This window comes from Calidris pugnax, unplaced genomic scaffold, assembly GCF_001431845.1.
Source record: "Calidris pugnax isolate Ruff unplaced genomic scaffold, ASM143184v1 scaffold8, whole genome shotgun sequence".
Classification (NCBI taxonomy): Eukaryota; Metazoa; Chordata; class Aves; order Charadriiformes; family Scolopacidae; genus Calidris; species Calidris pugnax.
This window is the reverse complement of record NW_015090830.1, coordinates 25,886,089-25,903,554: the sequence shown is the minus strand read 5'-3', so window position 1 is coordinate 25,903,554 and position 17,466 is coordinate 25,886,089. Positions and strand designations below refer to the sequence as shown.

The 17,466-nt window shown below is 42.9% G+C and overlaps 1 protein-coding gene across 4 annotated transcripts in view; it reads right to left on the bottom strand.

Moving 5' to 3' along the window:
- Nucleotides 1-16,774, bottom strand: part of KCNG2 (potassium channel, voltage gated modifier subfamily G, member 2) — a 66,870-nt gene extending 50,096 nt beyond the window's left edge. The window contains exon 1 of one of the 4 annotated variants that reach the window (XM_014940944.1): nucleotides 16,443-16,774. The gene's annotated coding sequence lies outside the window, so the exon portion shown is untranslated. Of the gene's footprint in view, nucleotides 1-10,401; nucleotides 10,467-14,959; nucleotides 14,996-16,442 lie in introns of those variants that run through there. The other 3 variants (XM_014940941.1, XM_014940943.1, XM_014940942.1) reach the window with 3 other exon arrangements.
- Between the last annotated feature and the right edge of the window lie 692 nt (nucleotides 16,775-17,466).

Below are 17,466 nucleotides of genomic sequence, written 5' to 3'. Positions count from 1 at the left end.
CGGCGTAGAATGTCCTCACTCTTTTTTGCATGTAAACCTGTTCAGATTTTCAGACTGGCGGTTATTTTGCACACAGAGAACCAGCGCTTCCAACAGACCTGCTGGATCCTGGGTGGTTCCACCAAGTGAGAGGAAAAAGAGAAGAACCAGAAACCACTACAAAGGAACCTTCCTGAACACCAGGCCCAAAACTGTAGGGGCAGGATGGGAACAAGGTGAAAGAACAGATAAGATGTGTCCTCATTTCCACCCCATCTCACACTCCTAAACACCTATATTTCCACCCAAGAGAGACAGGAGCAGAGAAAGCTCCACTACCCCCAGCCAAGTCGTCCCAGACAGACAGTGGGGAGGAGTTGTACAGACGTTACAGATATTTTCATTGCAAATTCTCCTGGATGTGTCATAGTCATTGCTGAGCCCTTCCCTTATGGACATAAGAGAAATATTCTCAGGGAAACTAGCAGCCCCATCCCTGGAGGGTTTCAAGGCCAGGCTGGATGGAGCTTTGGGCAACCTGGTCTGGTGGGAGGTGTCCCTGCCCAGGGCTGGGGGTTGGAACTTGATGATCTTTAAAGGTCCCTTCCAACCCAAACCATCCTATGATTCTGTACCATCAGCGCTTACACCCCTGCCAGTGTTTAATGCTTACTCCCCTCAACCAAATCTTGAGCTCTACTTTTACCAAAGCATGAATAAAACACCATCATTTATTAGCTTCTTTTCTACTAATAATAAAGTAAGAAGAGGTGAAGGAGTTGCTTGTGGTATCTTTTCTTCTCATAATCTGGCATATCTCTTCTCCTTTTAAGTCATTTCTGTACTCTCCAAGTTTTTCTCCACAAGAGCAACATGCTTCTCCTCTTTTTACGGGCCCTTTCACCCCAAATAAATGTCTCACAGTATCAGCTCATCATGCACCAATTCCAGCTCCTCATTACCAGGTCCGTTTTCTCTTCCACAGAGACGTGCATAATTACTCTTATGGGGTATAGCATATATAAATCACCTATCATGTGGTCACAGGTTTTAAAAAATTGACCTGCAGTTGTTATCCACCACAGAACTTCATCCCAATTATTTCTAGCCGTGAAATCTAAGCAGTAAAGTCAAAAGTTGACTGAATATGGATTATCGAAGCTGGGTTTTGGAAACAGTAATTTGTCATTTATTTACCTAAGTCCTGCTTTCAAAGCTGTAGCGATCTCATCCCCACAGCCCTTGAAATTGATTTTCGAAACATTTAAATCACCTTTTCATCTGGCAAACTTTCCTCTGGGACTTGGTGCAGAAGCTGAGGCTCACTCTGCCTTTTTTAAGTATCTCCACTTGCTCACCATCCTGCCCCACTGCTGTCTGCTCCAACGCAGCAGGGGCTGCTCGCTTACTATCACCACACAGCCAGTACGTGGGCAACAAATGATTTTTTTTTTCCCCCCTGACACTTTCAATTTTAATTATCAAAACAGTGACAAAAATAAATGATATCTGAGGTTACATTTTCGCCACCTCCTTATTTGTGTGTACAAAATATGCCCACGTAATTGTATCAGCGAATTAGCTATGCAGCTATTCCAACGCCTTTTCAAGAGCAGCTGTATATGCCCAAATGTAGATTTTTCATATCTGAATGACTTGTAAACACACAAATCAGAAGCACAATGAATATTTGGCTTCTAGAGGATATTGCATTATTAAGTAACACATTCTAAGTTTTAATATTGTAAATTATTATTATGGTATCCCTTGATAGATTTGCAGTTTCTGCATGAAAAGAATCACACCTAGTTCATTGAAGATAAATCTGGTCAGAGCCTATTATAAAATTCAGAATGTGCTCAAGCTCCCATAAACAGAACAAGCAAACCTGTATAGTTCGTGCATTCCCAATTTATTTCAGTCATTCTGTTTTACTGACTTATGTTCCTGCTCTTCTTAAAACCTTTTCCTATGAGCTATTTTACTCTCTAATAAATGTTACTTTAAATCCTCCCATTCCTTTTGTTTAATTCTGCAAATTTTATTGCTTGAAACTTCCAGGGAGTATCTGCAACAGCTACATTTAACCTTCCACGTGCCCCTCTCTCTCATATAATGGTTTATCTCCTAGGACAAAAACTGGTATCAAATATCCTGTCTTTTTATTAGGCTTCTTTCTTACTGCTAGACGGCATGTGTAACCCTTAGGCTCTCTTTAGGTTTGCCAAGTTAACTGTCAGCACTTTTCATCTTCCCTCAACTATTTTTTCCCCTCCACAGATTCATCTCAATTGATTACCCTTGGCAGTTCTAAAAACTTCCAAAATTTGGTCCGCTGAAATTCAATACCGGTGCAAGACAACATAAGGACAGTCTATAACCTTAACAAGCAGTAACAACAAAATTTGAGTACACACCTCTTGTTAGCCTTGACTAGTCTTATTTCATCTGCCACTCAATGCCTAGAAGTGTACCTGGGGCATACTATACGAACCATAAAACCAGAAGTGTATTCTTTTTGTAGAAAAATATGTATTTCCTTTCCTAGTCAATGAACAAACAAATATTTAAGTTCTCCTCCTCATCACTTTCACAATACTCCAACTACTTTGAGTGAAATCACATCACCTGATGGCTTTCCCTAAGGTAGATGGACACAAACTGTTTTAACACCTCTTTATTTTTTTTTTTTTTTTTTCTTTCTTCAGGAGGGTGAGGCCAGCAAATTTTATACCAGACTATCAACATGCTGGAAAGTCAAAATTTAAACAAATATTCTGCATGCCTCCTGCTCTAATTTTTGCTCTGAAAATAAGTATTTCTTATGTTGATTTGAAACATAAGAAATAATAATGTGTGTCCATAAAAGGGACATGTGTATAGGAAAACAAAATCTGTCTGTTACACTGAGCTATTTTGGTCATACCTGGCCTTCTGGCTCTACCCCAACCGCATCACACTAGTTACGTCAGCAACTTCCTACCATTCGCTCACCAACTCATGGCAGTGCTCCATCACCTCTTCAAGGTGATCCATGGAGCACGAGATCAAGCTTAAGGTAGCTTCAAATGACAACAAAACGTGCAACTTGCCAGACCCAGTCTCCTCCTACCTGTGCTTCACCTCCCAACCTGCAGATCTTTCACAGGAGGAGGAAGGAGCTTATCCGAAGCATCAGCCTGCAGATGTTTCCAAGATGCGTCCACGGTTAAGGGAAGGTTTTCCTTTGATTTTGTCCAGCTCAGGAGAAGATGAAAGTAAATGGACTACTGTTCTCATGATTCTTTCTTCTGCATTTAGTTACTTCTGAAATGCTTTCCAAATGTTTTTTCAGGGTTTGGCCTAAAATCTTGGTCTGCTGCCACCTAAAATTCTCCTCCAACATATGTTATTTGCCTTGAAGTTGATAGTGTCTTTCCACTTTGGAAAAAAACTTCAGTCAGTGGAACCATGAGATTCTCTATTTCCAGATCAAATCCATTCAGATATCAAGGAAAGAATTAGGTCTTCTACAAAATCAAGTTAAGGCACCCAACAGAGGAAGCTGATGCGCTAAAAAAGGAGGTGCCATTTTGCACAGCGCCTTTTCAGAGCCGAATTGCCATAAGCTGCTGTCTACCCCCCTTTCACTCCCATCCTCTCTGGAGGAAACCAGCTCTGTGAACTTCAGCCCACTATCTCAGTCTTCTCCAAAACTGTCTGTACTTAACAACAGGTGTATCTAGTTCCAGGCTAATGTCTTCTCACCCCACCCCAAGGTGCTGAGGTATGTTTTCAGTGCTTTAGGCACCCTTGAATGGAGCAGATGCATCTTTTCCACACACATTGCACCAGGTGATGCAACAGGGACACGGGCTCCTCTGAGGGTCTGTGGCAGGCTGAGCCACAGACACAACTCCTAGAATTGTAGAATCATTCAGGTTGGAAAAGACCCTTGGGATCATTGAGTCCAACCATCAACCCTACTCTACAAAGGTCTCCCCTACACCATACCCTCCAATACCACATATAAATGACTCAAACACATCGAAGGATGGTGACTCAACCACCTCCCTGGGCAGCCTATTTCAGTTTCCGACCGCTCTTTCTGTGAAGAATTTTTTCCTAATGTCCAGTCTAAACCTACCCTGTTGCAGCGTGAAGCCGTTCCCTCTATTCTATCGCTAATTACCTGTGAGAAGAGACCAGCACCAACCTCTCTACAGTGTCCTTTCAAGTAGTTGTAGAGAGTGATGAGGTCACTCCTCAGCTTCCTCTTCCTCAAACTAAACAGTCTTGGCTCCTTCAATTGCTCTTCATAAGATTTATTCTCCAGGCCCTTCAACGGCTCCATTGCCCCAAAACTGGACACAACACTCCAGGTGTGGCCTCACCAGTGATGAGTACAGGGGGACAACTACCTCCCTACTTCAGCTGGTCATACTATTTCTAATACAAGCCAGGATGCCATTGGCTTTCTTGGCCACCTGGGCACACTACTACTGCACTAACTACATGAAGTGGTTGGGGAGAGAAGGGAGAAGAGACAGTCTCTTGCTCTGTGTGAGACACTGTCTTTTTGTCTCTCACTCCTTGTGAGTAGCACGTGGGCTTGAGGAGGTGGAGGGAAGCCAAAGTGGTGTTCTGATTTCCTCGCACTGCATCAAGGAAGTAGGGGAGAAAGGCAGTGGGAGAAGAACTAAGGCTCTGCTTGGACCATTCTATCCCTGTATCCTGTTACGAAACACCAGCTTCACTTTACATCATGAAGGCTGAGCAGTACCTTCTGTGGAAAGACAGACCCTTCAAAGTGCTCTACAATACCAATGCCCATAGCTTGGCCCCTATCTTCTCTAGCCATACATTCACCCAACCACTGTCATCCCATTCGGCGTGCAATAAACCTATTGCCCTCAAAAGCTCCATCCAAGACCTCCCTCTTGCAATCTCACCTAAGCCTTCTCTCCTGCCAAGTCCTGCATACCAGGTCACAGAAGGCACTCCTAACACCACCTCCCTGGTTGCCTGCCTTGTCCTCCCCTCCAAAGGCACTTCGGCATCACTTCCTGCACATCTTGCCTCCACAAAGCTCCAAGGGACTTGTTCTCGCTCTCTCTCTCCACCATGCCTGCCACTCCAGTCAATAAAAGCAAATAAAAAAAAACCAACAGATGGAAGGCAAGGGTCAGGTCTCATAGGTCTTCCTTCTCAACCCCCAAGAAGCAGAGAGGCTGCTCCTCCAGGGAAAGGCAGCCAGAACCGTATCAGAGTCAGTAAATGCAACTGCAAGGAAGCAAGCACCTGGTCTGACACACAAACACACATTTCATTAAACATTTTTAACGGAAAATGAGACAAAGCTCACTAGTTCCCTCCAGGGCTATGGATTTAACAACCTCTGCAGCTACCATGTTGTTTGTTTCGGAGACACTTTAAGGCAGCTCAGAACACACAGTAAAAAACACGTGTGGGAAATAAAAGCTGATAAATGAAACCGCTTTTACATAATTACAAAAATCTGACCATAACTGTACTAATATCATGCTTATTGCTGTGCTGTTGAGAGCCCACTGATGTAGCAGAAATGTAATACGGGTGAGTAAGCAACATTAAAATGTTTTTAAATCCATCCTCGGATCCCTGGAAACCCACATGTTGTTTCCTGGCACTCCAACACTTATCAGTTGGCTCGGATAAAATTACGGAAGCGGCAGAGGGATACCCGTGCCATTATCACATTCATTCATTCATTATCCTTCATTCTCACTTTCACCGTGTGAGAAGCAAGCTATATGCCACCAACAACACAGGACATAGCATCATGTTCCCTCTAGCCTTTGCCTCCTCAATCCAGCCCCAAGATTTTCTGGCATGGGTGGCACAGCTTCAGCATGGGAGTTGAAGGGAATGCCCAGCCAAGAATCACAGAATATTCATGGTTGGAAGGGACCTCTGAGATCATTGAGTCCAACCACAAAAAACAAAACAAAAAAAACCCAAACCACTCCCACACCACACCCACCCACAGACAGACAAAACCCAAGACTCTCGGGCACTAGAGCATGCCCTGAAGTGCCATGTCTACACGTTTCTTACATACCTCCAGGGATGGTGACTCAACCACCTCCCTGGGCAGGCTGTTCCAGTGCCTGACCACCCTCTCAGTAAAGGAATTCTTCCCAACATCCAGTCTAAACCTCCCCTGCCCCAACTTCAGACCATTTCCTCTGCTCCTGTCATTATTCCCTTGGGAGAAGAGGCCAACACCAACCTCGCTAGAACCTCCTTTCAGGTAGTTGTAGAGGGCAATGAGGTCTCCCCTCAGCCTTCTCTTCTTCAAACTAAACATGCCCAGTTCCCTCAGCCTCTCCTCGTATGACTTGTTCTCCAGACCCCTCACCAGCTTGGTGGCTCTCCTCTGGACACGCTCCAGCCCCTCAATGTCCTTCTTGTAGTGAGGGGCCCAGAACTGAGTGCCCAGTACAGAGGCATGATGACTTCCCTAATCCTGCTGGCCACGCTGTTCCTGATACAGGCCAGGATGCTGTTGGCCTTCTTGGCCACCTGGGCACACTGCTGGCTCATGTTCAGCCGGCTGTCCACCAACACCCCCAGGTCCTTTTCTGCTGGCCAGCCCTCCATCATCTCTTCCCCAAGCCTGTAGTGTTCCCTGGGGTTGTTGTGACCAAAATGCAGAACTCAGAGCACCGCCCCAGATGTTCAGAATCAGAGGTTTTCATTCCGGGGAGAGGGGGGCAACTTAGTTCCCAGTCTCGTGGCTCCAGTTCAAGGGCACCGTTGTCCCACCTCACTGCCCTTCCAAAGAAAACAGTGGGCTCAGCTCTGTCCTTTCAAAGGACTGAAAGCAACTACTCTATTTTAGCAGGACTCGGGGAGGTACTTACTCACAGCTTTGACTCAGCCTTAGCTTTATAGCAGGGCTTGAGAAATACTCCCGTGGAGGGGAAAAAACCCCACAAAACCCAAATGGTAATGACGACATCTAGTCTGGAATGCTTTCTGCCTTCTGCAAACGGGTAAAAAAACCTGGCCATATCCTGAATCTATGCTAAAGATATCTAGATGCCTATTTTCCTGCCTAATCCCACACTTTCTAGTACTCTGGTTTCTAGAAAATGGAAACTCAGCTGTGCAGGCTGCAGAAAAGCTTTGGGTTACACCACACAACTCTTGGGTAACCAGGAAGCAGGACGGGAGAGCATCACAGAACAGACCCCTTCAGGGACTCACCCGTAGAGCACACACACGGTGCAGGCAGCACAGAAACACAACCTGGGGCTTGGGAGGTCACTCAGAAACCCTTTTTTCAGAGACAGCCTTGTGAATATGCAGCTGATGACTGGGAAGCCACGTTAGGCAGCTCTTTGAGACGTCTGTTATCCCTGTGAATGGGTAAGGGAATGCACAGAATGAATGGACACAAACCTCATGCTCAGGACAACAGAGGACAGAAAATACTGCCAGATGTAGGGATGAGCAGCCTGAACACTGCTGTTCTACTTCGGCCTGGTACCATTTTAAGCCAAAATACCAGTCTGTGCAATTTTACACAAACTTATTTTAAGTGGAAGTAGAACGTTACACTTATGACTATTTGGATACATTTAACGGCCAGCTGAAATTCCAGGAATGAATGGCTCTAAGTCAGACCACCTCTGCTAGCTTTCGTAAATGGAAATAGGATGGGAAAATCAGTGGGTAATACAACACAATTCACTGGAAGGTTAAAGGACCTCATAATGAGCAATCATGACATATCCTGCTCTTAGGAACAGTTTGCTCCTAAACCCGAACAGTGCATTTTCATTTACATTCTGAAAACAGAGGGTCTGATTTCTTTCATACCTTTTTATGCTATTTAATATAACTGCAGCTGTGTCTCTTGCTTCATTATTTTGCACTGAAATCTCCAGTGATGCATAGAATAACTTAAAAATTGTAGAGTAGGATCTTTCTGTGGTACAATTACTTTTCCTTTTTTCCTTTTTAATAACGGTCCACTTTTTGAGAATGCCAAGAGTGGTATAAACTGACATACTCCAGTGGGTTCTCGAGATTCATGGAAAAAAGATAATTAAGAAAATATTGCTCTCTGTCAGGATTGCAAATTATTTCTGTAAATTCCTCTGAGATCTGTACTTTGTCTCCTCAACAGTTCTGCCTGCAGTGGAGGCTGGTTGAGCTAAGGAAGGTACACAGGCAATAACTAGGTTATTGAAAAGGAAAGCACTATCAAAATCCCATTAAGTAGGTCATTATGGGCCTCGTATAGCTCTTGTGACAAAGTTCAAGGCAAGGACTGCAGTGTACGATGCCAGGATCCTGCAGAGATCTCTGAAGTGATGGTTGCAAGAGTGCCAGAAAGAAAGATGAAATTTATCCTGTCTAAGCAACTGCTAACACTATGAAGGCCAGGATGGTGGTAATTGGCTTCTTTCTTTCTTTCAAGGAGATGCAATCAGAGTTTGAAACAGCTCACCAACAGCACACACCACCATTGAGCCTACTGTTTATCTCTCTCCTTGTGCTTGTTAGCCCTCTGTGATAAATAGTACCCTAAGCTTATAGTTATAATTGGTTAATTTACCCATACTTCCAGGGGTAAAAGAAGAACAAATAGACACTGTCCTTTTTGCAAGGATATTCAAGCATGAATAATCAGAACAAAGGACGCCAAGGAAGCAAACAGTGGGGGGTAGAAAATCATGCCACTAACTCTCTTTGATCTTCAGATCATGCTTGAAAAATCTTCTCAACCAAGGAGGAGGCAAGAAAAGCCCAGGGAAATGCTCACTCCAGAGGATTCAGAAAAAAAACAAAAACCAAGCTGCTGCCATGACACATGACAAATCCTCATATGACTTTGTTTTTTCACACTCATACATGCATATAGCAATGGGCCCTCTCCCCATCCCCCATTTATAACACTCTTTTATAAGCAGTTCAAATAATCCAGTTCCTTAAAGCATATTGAAGTAGGAGTCTTGGATCATAGACTGGTCTTCTCTCACTTAAACTAAAGGCGGATCCCTTCATTTGGGGAATAAATTAATTCTAGACAATCTTAAAAAAATAAAAAAAAAATCTAGTATTTAGAATTGTAGCAGATTGTTGCATGAGGCCATGGTCGATATGAAACAAAACAGTGTATTTCTGAAAAGCACACACGTACACATGTACAGCATGGGAACAGGTGTTATTTGTCACAGTCTGCCACAGACACTACCAGAGCTTACAGAGAAACACAACGGCCATTAAAAGTGATTCACCACACTTATTAACATGACAAAGCATACAAACTGTGAGCTAGTAATTAGAATGTATGAGATTTGATAAATAAAAGGTTTTTAAACGTTCTGGAAGAGGACCCACTCTTGAAACCCCTTACTTACATGAGTCCATCGGCTTCAGGACACTGACTCAGTAGGATTGTTTGTGTGAATAAGAATTACTCATAAAGGGTAAAGTCTGACAGGATTAGGCACTGAATGTAAGCTCTTTTAGCAAATTTTTATTTTAATGTTAGAAAAGAAATAAAATCAGAAGTTCACTCCTGCTTAACCCAAGGGGAATGTGTTATCAATCCATGACTCTGAAGGTTTTAACTCCAGACCACAGGACGAGTACAAAGAAATAGAAGAACAACCATCTAGGACTGAGATGTGTTCTCCTTTATACCAAGGTAGATCTGGCCAGGCTCCTTTGATTTACCGCAGCACAGCCAAGAAGAACATTTCCGTGCCATTTAGCCAGGAATTGCTCCCATTGCAGAGCCCCTAACAGAAGTCTGCAGAACAAATTCAAGTCCTTCTAGAGCCAGAGGAAACCTTCACAGCATGAAGCCTCATAAAACCATCAGGAGAGGCTGAACTCAGAATAAAGGTTTTAGGGAAACACTAAATTTAATACTAAACTGAGAAATATTTGAGTGACATTTACATTAAAGAATACACACACAAAAAGGGAGATTGGCAATCTACAATTATCAAATGCTGGGACTCTCAAAAGCGTGGAAGATAGGCTGCTTCTACCCTCAGAGGACAAAGGAAAGGTCGTGCACACTGTGCATTTCCAAGCCCCAAAGGACCCAACCTTTTGTTTCTAAATCAGTAGATATAAAATGGAGCCTTGTACCTACTTCAAGGCTACTTCAACTTGTCATGAAAAGACTTTTAAAGTTTGTCTTATTTCTCCCTTTCATACATAACCCTGATGAGCCTCCCTCATCCATACGTATTTTCAAAGGTTTTCAAAGGTTTTGGAGTCATACTCAGAAAAGTCCTCCCTGAAACACCTTTGATGACTTTACAGACACCTAATAACATAAAAAACTGCAGCTCAATAGCAAACCTGAATAAATGACCTTGAAAAATACGAGAGACAAGAACACAGGAAGAAAATTATTCCAGGTACAGAACTTACAGCAAATGAACTGCATCTGAGATTGGGGTTGTTCCTGCCTTCTTGCAGGCCGAAGAGCAGAGATGTCCCCGTGGCACTGATAGGGTACCATGACTTGCCCTTAATCAACAAACACAAGTTCAACTGAATGACAAGCTGGAAAAGACACAAAAAACTTAGCTGGGAACTAAGACTGAACACATTAATGTGAGTACTGCCCCAGGAACCATCTCCATGATTAAACGTTAACAAGGCAGAGATTTTATTGTGGGCTTCTGGATATTGAAAGACATCATATAAAGGATATAATTCAAAATAAGCGTACCCCTACACATCAACAGAAACCACAAACAAGCCTCCTGTGGCTTCACTGATTGCTTAGGTCTGGCAGGTACGACCAGTCATTATTCTGAGCACAAGGGTAAAGCTCAGAATTAGGTCAACATGTCTTACTGTAAACAAATTTAACAGCTCAGCCCAACAACGTCTTCCAGCCTCAAAATACGGCAAAAAGGTCTGTCAACGGTAACAAATTAATACCAGCCTGTCCATGGAGACACACAGCAAGTCTCTGCCACCAAAATACAACAGCAAATTCCCTACAAGAAGGAGGAAAAGGAAAAAAAAAAAAAAAAGGAATCATGAAAGATGGTATCAATCTTGATCGCCTGATGTAATCTTCATTAACTAGAAGCACGTTACAGTGATCTCCAAAATCAACCATTTCTGATATCAGAATTAGGTACTAAAATTTCCGAGGACGTCCTCCACGTCCTGGGAAATACCTGCCTTTTAAAGTATTTCCTCCTTAACTCAGTAACATTATCAACGGCAGCTTGTCAGGAAGGAGAATTCATTTTTGAGAGCCAAGTGAAAATTTCATCCTGGCAGGTCAGAATAAAGTAGAATCCTAACCCATACAGACTTTAGCCTTGGAATAATATTTGAAAAGCTCTGAACTAAAGAGACTTGGGTTTCACTCAGAGTTTTGCTGAATGAATTTATATTGGGATTGCAGAGTCTCCATGGAGGATCCAGCTTCCTGGCTTCACCAATTGAAAAAAACTCACTGATAATCTGAAGGAAAACAACTGTTTCTCCCCCTGTCCATCCCAACCTGTACAGCAGAGAGTACCTAGGATTCTTGCATTTCACTCTGAGAAGTTCAAAACCCCCCTCATCTTCCCTCAAACTCAGTCTATCCCTTACCCTATTGTTTTGACCCTTCAATAATTCACACTGTCGACAATGCAGTTGCTCTAGCAATTGCTTCCACCTCATTTCCAAAGCAGGATGTTCCTCTTTTTAAAAATAAAAATAAAATAAAATAAAACAAAAACAAACACCAAAAAACCCAGAACATTTTTCCTACATGCTGAAAATTCCATCCATTAGTGTGATAACCAACTTGAGACAGTGGGTTAGGGCTCCTGGCTGACATCGCTTCACCCCACCCATGCAGGCAACATGACTTCAACCCATTAATGGCAATCACATATCATTTCCTTCATTAATCTATACCACTTGTGAGGTTAAACCAGCACATTCTTCTTGTTGTTGATGCTGAATATGGTGTTCTTAACATTGCTGCTCACCCAATTCAATGTTGCTTCAGCTGTAACCAGATTTTGAGTTCAGCTGTGAATGAAGTCATTCCAGTTTAGGCCAGTAACAGCCCAGTAATCCCAAACCCACCTGAACCAGCAGTGGTATAAGGCACAGAAGCCAGGGCTCATAATCCCTGTGCTGCTGAGCCCCGTGGCAAGGGAGGGACCGAGGGGGAGGAGGCAGCAAAAGGATGAAACCTCGAGATGATGCTAATTTTCACATCTTCTAAGTCACCTAGTAAGCAGATCTGCCCTAAGAGACACCTGATTTCACTCTGAGTCACCAAGCAGTATTTAACTTGACTCAAAACAGGTTTGATGTGACAAAGAGTTAAAAGCAACAGCTTAGGTCTGGTTCCGTCTGGAGAAATTAAACAGAGAGGGGAAACGAGCTGCCCATTCAGGATCCAGAACCATCCTATACACTGGATAGGTAAAATCCCAAAGTCTCAGAAATGAACTAGACTTGAAGAATCACAGAATTGTCTGGGTTGGAAGGGATCTTCAAGATCATCTAGTCCAACCGTCAACCTAACTCTGATAAAAAACATCACTATCCATGTCACTAAGTGCTATGTCAACCCATCTTTTAAATATCTCCAGGGATGGTGTCTCAACCCCTTCCCTGGGCAGCTCATTCCAATGCCTGATAATCCTTTCAGTGTAAAAAATTCTCCCGATATCCAAAGAAGTAAGGTATGTTTTTTCAGGGGTACAAGGCTTGGCACAAAAATCTATTCTCACAGCTGTGCCAAATCCCTGCAGGATCCTAAATCTGACTGCTTTACTTCTCCTCCTTTTTCCTTCATCTGTCCAGTCTCCCCTTAAACATTTTAAAATTACAGATGTCTTGTAATTCAGAGAGCGGGGTAAATATGCATTAAATGATGACACGTGAGGAATTTGTTTCACAGCCAACACACAACGCCAGCTTTACAGTACATCTGAGAAACCTCATTTTCAGCTCATTCCAATAATGTGTCTGACTAGAAACATTAAAAAAAATTAAAAAAAAAAAAAATCTCAGGATGGCAAGAAATACACACAGTCAGAATGGCTCTCCTCAGAAAATAAACACTTTTATCATTCCTCTCCGAAGTTCCCAGGGGACCATGCTCAAATCCCAGGCGGAGCAAGTGAAGCCAACATAGTGGTGGACTTGGCAATGGACTCGACGATCTTAAAGGTCTTTTCCAACCTAAATAGTGTAATGATTCTATTATGTGTCAGCACCCCTTTCCACCTGGGGAGTGATGGAGTTCAGAGAAGGGTATCACCAGCACACCCATAGCTGTTCCCATCGAGCTCCCATTCACTGATGGGTGAGCAGTGGGCATCCTGGCACAACGTGCACACAGGACAATGCCAGATCTTACCTATTATTTCCTGCCCAGCAGAATATATAGTCTGATGAATTCAGCCATTTATAGAAGGCTGAGACAAATGGCTGTAACTCAATTGTCAAAAAAACCCCCACACCATTAGTATTTACAAAGTGTTTCTTGTGCGTACCATCTCAGTCTAAGCACTGATTTGTTTCTTCAAGAAACACAAAGCTCTGAAAGAAAAGATAAGAAAAATCACCAGCATGTGTAATTCTTCACCTTTTGAAAGAACACTGAAAAGATGCATTTTTAATGCTTTATTTTTTTGTTTCGTCTGGGTTGCTTCCATATTCCTAGAATCTAGAGAACAACATTTTTCCTTTTAAATGCTCATGTTCTTTCCTGTTTGTCTAATATCGATTCACCTCCTGCCAGTTGTGCAGAACTCTCATTTAACAGCTTTAGTTGGATCCCTTGTTTTCAACAAACTTCACGAATGCTACTAAGAGGGCTCAGGAAATGAAAGACACTACTTAACCAAGTAGCCTAGAGCACGGGGAACAATTTTTTATGTAGAAACCCTGTAAACATGGTGGCTTTATGTTTATTTTCACCCATAGCTGACAGCACAGTAAACAGTATTAATTATCCTTATTTTTAATGTAGTTATTTAGAATCCTGAAAGACAACAAGAGAGAGAACATTTGGGACTTTTTCTCCTCAGGACTAGGAACACATAAAACTTACTTGATTCAATTACAGCAATTTAAACTGTTCTTTTAGTTTTCTGTCTTCGAAAAAAATAGCACAAACCTCTGATTTGCTTTAAAGTTTAAGATTTTATCACCAAATGGTTGTGAAACAGCAAATTTGTTGGTATAACCTAAATGACTATCAGAGACGTCAGTTCACATTAAGAAGCTTGGAGACTCTATACTTCTCATCTTTCTCCAGGGTGAAAAAAAACATAAAGAGATTTTAAATATTTAATAAGAAGAATAATGCTCCAGAAATTGCTCGTCAGTGGAATACACGCACCCAAGGATTAGTGGAAGCACTAAAAGTTTTAAAATGTAAAGCACTCATCCTAAAGCACATCAGCTTTTAGTAAGACATCACAGTTGGTTTTTGAGTTGGTAAGGGCAGAAGCACAATATTAAGAAAGCAGAGAGACTCTGGTCCCTCTCCCTTCTTGAGTAACACGGAGAGCATCCGCCCGTTCTGCTGGAGCAAGGAGGAAGGCAAAGGTCTTCTGCAGGCAAGACAAGAAGAACAGAGGAACATGACAGGAGGCAAGACAAGAAGAACACAAGAGGAATAAGAAGCCACAGAGTCTGACTTCCGCTATAGCTAAACTGCCTCCTGAAACGGGACATGGGTTCAGCTGAGACACAGAATAAAACGCACCAGGAAAGAAGCACAAAGTAACGTGGAACTGTCAGGTTTAATTAATAAATACTTTAAAATGCCTGACTGACACAAAGAAAGCATTAAGGTCCATCGATTTCAAAAGGCGTCGTAATCAACCTGATGGAGACATTAATCTGAGAAGGGAAACCTGCAAGTCACATAACTCAAAACTGATGTCCTAAAGAAGCAAATAAGCAACTGAATATTTAAAGGCACACTGAATATTTAAAGAAGTACCTGGCCAGAACTGATCGGGCTTCTTCGTTTTTTCAGTAGAGCTAAAAAAAATTTAAAAATAAACAGTCCCAATCCTTATCACTTACATAGATCTGACAAAGATTTCAAAGCCCCTGCTGACACCCATCTGTATCACAAATTTAGCACTCTGGTCCTTGACTACCTATATAATTTTTAAAATAGGAGAAAGGTTCCTCAATCACTTAGACCTTTAGAAAACGTTTAAGAGTTTTCACTACCTCCGGTTGTCTGTTTCTTCCTCAAATACCATTCAAATCGAACATTTATTTTTATCATCTCTTCAGTCTTAAAATGCTGCCTCTCTTTCTGCCTTGCAAACAGTCTGAGGACACAGTGATCACGTCCGGTTCGGTCTTTTCCCCAATTGCTCAAAACAAGCAATCAAACAGCTGTCCACATGCAAGTTCACAAGCTAAAAGCTATGCTGAGCATTCAGAAGACAATACTCTGGAACGATTCACCATCTGCGTACTCTTACCCTCTACCAACAGTACCCGTGCCCGATGTTAGCATGGGTTAGCTACAGCACTGTCAGCTCCCACCGGCTTTTCTGGCTCCAGCTTCTCCAATTTGGACAGGTTTTGTGCTACAGAAGTACGAGGGCTTCCACAGGGTAAAAAAATAAATAAATCCATCCAACATCAGCTTGATTACTGACCCTGTCTGACTGCAGACAGTCCTGGGTTCAGTGCAAGACACAATCTGATTACCTGGGAGCAATTTCTTAGACTGTCCCTAAATTGAAGTCAGGCATTTAAAAGGATTTCTCCCAGAATCAAACACAACGACGACAAAGAAAAGGGAAAGACTAGAAGCATCCGAAACCCATCGCAATCCTGCCTAAGCATCCTGTTCAGCAAAGAAACACAACTCTCCTCTCATCTGTTTTATCAACGCGGAGCTGCTCTAAAGGGAGAGGAAAAAAAAAAAACCAAAACCCACGAACTTATACATTTTAGGGCTTCAAAACTGAAGCCACGTAAACACAGCAGGGCTTCATTAACAGGGGCACAAGAGGAGTTAGTCATACACAGGGCTGTATCACATTTAAAAGCTGAGCTGAAACTTTCCTTCGTGCGTCGTTTTAAAAGCATTCCATAATTAAGCCCGAAGAGATGACGGACATTTATCGACAGTTAATGCAGTGCTCCCCCGATGTATTATTAGGCACAAGACCAGAGGCGTGAGGCCAAGTGCTGTTAATCTCCTGGTGAGTGCAGTGGTGTCTCGGGTACGCACCGCCCAAAAATATCTGGTGAAATTGCTAGTATTTTTTCAAAATGCAGAAATCTTCGAGTTTTCACAAAAACTGATACACCCATTAACCCACCAAAATAGAAGTGTCACAGAAAAAAACCTGAGACTATAGACTACAGAAAAATAGACTTTGCCTATTTTTTTAACCCCCCTTTCCCCACATAAGGGCTGATGTATAAAAAAGGACTGCCCTCCTTTGCCTTACCTGATGTTTTACTTTAGCTGTGTCAAATCCCATCTTTCATGCTCGGCTAGAAGCCTTTCCCAAACAAGGGGGGACGTCTATCAACTTTTACCCAAGGGAAAGGGAGTGCTGAGTATTCAATCATAGGTTTCCTTCCAAGTGCTCCGCTTGTTTGTTTTAGGAGAACCTTAAGAAGAGCAAATGAAAGAGGTTCGAAATCCTCTGAGCAAAGCTGACTTCTTTCTCTGAAGGTCATCCTCAAGTCATTTCAGAGCTACGGAAATAGCCAACGGGGGACAAGCAAACTCAAAAGACACCTTTCCGTCCGAAATAACTCCGGTGCCGCAGGCTGAACCAAAAACATGTCCTCAGGTGGGTTTGCCACTTTTTTATGGACCCAATCTTCCCCCGGGGGGAGAAAGATGTGGTAAGAAGTTCTCTCCTTGCAAAAGTAACTCCAGCACAAGCACTGCACAGAAAGGAGAGTCTTCAGAAAGACTCCATGAGAAGCAATCAGGGTCCTCAGACCATCAAGGATCTTACAGACAAGGATCTCCTTCCTCGGGACAAACCTTAACCCCTGAACCCGGGGCCAGCGCTGAGGCCGACACCCTAAAACCAGGTGCTGTGGTTCCGAATTAAGACAGACCCTTGATATTCCCTCACACTTTTATGGTCTGATCTTACTGAGAAGACGCACTCAAATATTTTAGTAACACGCTCAGCAAACACTAACTGTGACTGACACGCATACTCCCAGCAAATTTCGCTTAGGATCCCAACCGAAACGCCTAATCCCGTCAGTTTCACAGATGTGGCGACCTGATCAAAGGCTTCATGTCGTGTGAACCCCGAGGAAGACCCAGGAGCCGAGGGGAAACGGTAGGATTTGGGCTCCGTGGAGTCACACACCGGGGCACACCACCGGCGTTTCCCTAACACCCCGCGTTTGTAACTAAAACGAAAAGCTCCCCCCTCACCCCCCCAAAAAACCACCCCAAAACCAAAACAAAGAAGTATTCCCGGGCAGGAGCAGGCGCTTCGT